Here is a 4,755-nt window from a genome sequence, read left to right as displayed (position 1 = left end):
AGCAGAGAGATGAAAGGAGATGGGGCTGCTCAAAGTGAAATATGCTGCCACGTGATCTACAGCTCTGAAGCTGCTGGGAGAGGCGCAAGTAATTTGTAAGTAATGTCCTCGTTCTGTAGTATTTTCACAGGGCGGTTGACATTCATTTCAGGGATTTTAAAATTTATATAAACAAACAATGGGCACTGCAGAAAAAGTCATAAAACATGGGGCATAAATATGATCGATGGTTCATAATCGTCTGCATGTACCTATTTCCTTTCTTTAAAATTACACCTAACTTTCATACTATTTCATCAAATGTCCCTTGTCAATCTCTTCGCTAGCCAGGGCACTAATTTTTTTTTAAAATTTAATAAAAATGTCTCAATAATGTACATTGGAGTTTTTTACTCCCTAGCTGGATCGTGTTTCTGTTGGTAGAGGATGGCGTGCTTAAAATAGAAAATAAAGCAGTTACTGTATTTTCTGTCTCATTGATCAGCTACTTGTTCCCCGTAACTTAAGCACATCTCCCCTCTACATGTCAAGTTTTACCTTAATTTTTAATAACTGTAAGGTGAGATGCCTGCTCACAGCTAGCTTTTATTCTATGTTTTACCATTTAAAGACATAATACAAATCTAAAGGAATAAATTCCTATTGAGTTGAATTTTAACCCAAATAAGAGCTGTGGTAGAGAAGCAGAGCAGGATGGGACAGTCACCTGCTTCTAGAAAACAATAGACATGATATTTTTTTTAAATCCACATTTTATTTTTTTCTAATGTTTGTTAGAAATTTCCTTTCCTTTTTTTTAAAATTAAGTTATCTCCAAAGACTGGGTTTTCAATACTTATCAGAGTGCATTTTCTGTAATAAATGTTTCAAAGTACCTACTGTCAACTGCTTTTTATTATTATAAACCGTTTCTTTTGCACTTTGCTTCATACTTAATTTGAAGGTTTATATTTGACAGAATGTCTTTATGTGCTTAAATATATGCCCGTATCTTTAAAAATTAGAAGAAAATTGCATATAGACAAATACATAATTATGTTAGATACTTAAGATCCATATGTGACAGAAAATGTGTTGACTACACAGAGATGCTCTGTTTGAGTCTTGGACAGCTACATGTGTGTGGTAGTTTGTTATAGCAATAAACTTTGCACCAGGAATGCATTTGCATCTGTTCATCACATATCAGATAGGTGTGTGTGTGTGTGTGTGTGTGTGTGTGTCTGAGGACTGAACCTAGATCTCACATACACTAGATTCAGTCTTCTTTCCCTGAGCCTCAGCCCCAGCCCCTTTCCTATACTAGAGAAAATAAGTGTAAAAGAGCCCAGTTTAATAAGAAGAAATCTGAAAAAGTTACATACACAATTTAGTTTAATAACCTTTCATATGTAGAATTTATATTTCATTTTTAGTGAAAATAGCTTTATTGATTTTTCTCATTATACTGATAACAGAATAACATTAATGCAGAAAAAAAACATAGGCACAATCCAGTCCAAACTAATTTTAACTGTTGTGAATCTCACTGTCTTGAAACATCTGCTGTTCACATTTTGATGGTTTTATATTAATTGGAAATATATTCTATTCTTATACAAAACTATCATCTCAAGATAATACTAGACTTGTAATGACTTTTCAAGAAGATTATAATACTACTGACCTACATTTAATGTTGCCAGAAACAAATCCTGGATGATCAATTAAACTTGAATTTTGAATAAGCATTGAATACTTTATTTTCAGCCAGTCCCCCTAGGACATACTAAAATAAATAAATAAATCATGATTTATGCACAATTCAAATTTAAGTGAGTATGCAGTATTTTTATTTTCTATGTATAGCATGTCCTATGCTACCAATATTATTTTGTTACATTAAGTAAGAACAGAAGAGAGAACATAGAGTTGTAATTTCACATAGGCTTGACAACACTGGGCAATTCCTGTGAAAAGCAAAAGCCCACTAAACGTCATATTTTTATCAATTCTAAAACACATCTTTTACATTTAACATAAGTTATAAGCAATGTCACTTTCTCATGCTGTCTGGACAGGAGAACAGGTTCATATTTTATTACCTACAGAAAGTGTTAGTATTAGGGGCAGCACACAGTCATAACGTTTTTAGTAAACACATCATTCAGGGAGCGTTTGGAGGAGAAGACTGTGGCTTCTGTTTGTTGGACAAAGCCATGCTTTTGTCATGTATTGGTAGATGCTAGGATGGGCAATTAACAAAGGGGGAGAAAAGATGTCTGGTTATGAAGAAAATCTTGCCTCTTGCAGCATCTTTGAAATGCTGCAACCTTGATGCCATTGTTGGCACAGAGACATGGTGTGTGTGTCCAGCAGCATCAGTGCCAATGATGTATGATTTTAAAAAGTGCCTCAATGATTCTGAATGAGAAATACTACTAGGGATATTTTAAGTGCTTTATTTTCAATTTTCTGTAAATAGTAGTGAGACTTAGTGTAGAATCTGTCCAAATTAATCTGGGAGGCTCTTTATTAAGCATAGGATAATAAGACTTAGCCCCCATCTAAAGATTGCCATCACAGGAATCAGACAGTTGGTTCGGTGCTTAAGAGCACTTGCTTCTCTTGCAGAGCACCTAGATTTGGTTTCCAGCACCCACTGGGTGGCTCATAACCATCCATAACTTCAGTTCCAGGGGATCTGACACCTACTGAATTTTGTAGGCACCAGGCATGCATGTGATATATATACACGCATACAGCCAAAATATTCATACATATGAATGAATGAAGGAATGAAGGAATGAATCTAAACCAATTACCTGGGCATATCGGTTTATGGTTGAGCAAGAGCCTAGCATGTATATGTCCCTAGGTTTATTCCCCAGAACTTTTATTCAAAACGAAGCAAGCAAGGACACAAACGAATCATTACATAAGATTGTCACATTTTTATTGACAAAGTTTTGTGTTCGCTAACACAACACAAACTAAACTTCTATGCAAGGCTGACCAGTGAGCTGGAGAACTCACTAAGTGAATGAGCTAAGTGAGCTGGAGACTTAGCTTGGTTGATAGAATTCTTGGCTAGCATGCAGGAAGCTCTGGGTTGGATCCTTGCACTGCATAATCCAGATATGGTAGGCTCTACAAATAACTTCAGCAATTGAGAGGGGACAAAATGGAGGCCAGCAGATCAGACAGTCAAGGTCATTTTCAGTTACATAGCACATTCAAGGCCAGCCTCAGGTACATAAAGTCCTTTCTCAAAATAAACAAACAAGCAAAAATCAAAGAGTCAAACAAAGGATCAGTAGATCAATAGGAAGTTGGAGTAGATGAAACACAGTATTTGATAGTGATTTGTTTAAAGTGATATTAAGTTTTGGAAAATGTATAATTCTCTCTTGTTACAGCTTTCCTAAATCTATTCAATGATGAAACTCCGTGTTATGTAATATATTTTAATCCTTAGATGTAGTAGTCAGTAGGACTTCATTTTGGAGACACCATGTCATACATGCCCAGTCACTGTGACACTGGGATCTCATAACAGGGTCAACTCAAGAAAAACATGGTGCTAAATGGAAATTAAAATAGTGATCCATCTTCTCTTTATTGTCCAATAATCTATCTAGTCTGCTTGTTTCCTTTTTGAGATTATATTTTAATTACAATATTTCTCCCTCTCTTTCTTGACTTTAAACTCTCCTGTATACCTTTTTCTAATCTCCTTTCAATCTATGGCCTTTTAAATTCACTAATTGTTATTGTATGCATATATGTAATACATATATATATATTCCTAAATATAACCAGCTCAGTCCATATAATGTTATGTGTATATATGTTTTCAGGGCTGACTGTTTGGCACTGGACAACCAATTAGTGTGCTTTCCCCAGGGATAACCACCTCTCCCACCCCCAGATTTCCTCAGTTGTCTTTAGTTGTTTGTCTTTATCCATGAATTACTGGTTCCACAGTGGATTGATTAAGGAAACCCATAAATATTTAAAAAAAAACAGTCCAACCATATAACATCTACAATTTCTGCCGACAAGTAAAAAACACAATGAAGAGAGCACATAAAAGTCAAACTTTAACTGAAATAATCTTAGCAACAAATAATAATTTCATATCTGTGTCTAGCATCCCATCACAATAGGTACATGGACTAGCAATGATGAGTCTACGGACTCAGAAGGAGGTAAGACTGAGATACGGTAAACAAAGACAACTGTTAGCGCATGTGGATAATGAAGTCCTAGCTGATCAGTAGTACACCATATCTTCCCTCTCCTGATTAGTCTCTACAATAAGCCTTTTAGTGTTTCTGTGTTGGGTTTGCAGGGACACTAGAAGAGAATCCCCATTCCTGATTTTGGAATTGGGGGAGTTTGAGGGACAGACAATGGATCAGAGAAGAGACAAGCAAAAACCAAGTAGCTTCTAGCGCCATTAAACTTGACGTTAATGGGAAATGATGCATTAACAGATATTGTAATCAGTGCAAATGAAAACATGGATGCACTCATTGTAGAAACATGTAAAGATGAGAACTAGAGGGCCAACTAAATACAAGCAGCATCCATCCTACTCCTAGTTGCAGAAGCAGTGCTTAGCTCCTCTCTGTTCTGTGAGAAGACCCCATACCCTTTCTTTCTCCTTCCTACTTCACTCCCTTTTCTACTTCCATTCCTTTACTCCCTCTCTCCTTCCTTCCTCCCTTCCTTCCTTCCTTCCTTCCTTCCTTCCTTCCTTCCTTCCTTCCT

General features: G+C 36.1%; 1 protein-coding gene across 1 annotated transcript in view; it reads left to right on the top strand.

Annotated features, from left to right (window-relative positions):
* Positions 1–4,755, top strand: part of Tspan12 (tetraspanin 12) — a 92,297-nt gene continuing 87,542 nt past the window's right edge. Inside the window, exon 1 of the mRNA XM_028762552.1 lies at positions 1–95. The gene's annotated coding sequence lies outside the window, so the exon portion shown is untranslated. The remainder of the gene's footprint in view (positions 96–4,755) is intronic.

The sequence above is a fragment of the Grammomys surdaster genome, unplaced genomic scaffold (genome assembly GCF_004785775.1).
Source record: "Grammomys surdaster isolate TR1022 unplaced genomic scaffold, NIH_TR_1.0 134, whole genome shotgun sequence".
In the NCBI taxonomy this organism is placed as follows: Eukaryota; Metazoa; Chordata; class Mammalia; order Rodentia; family Muridae; genus Grammomys; species Grammomys surdaster.
The sequence above is the reverse complement of the archived record's forward strand: the minus strand, read 5'-3'. Positions and strand labels throughout refer to the sequence as shown.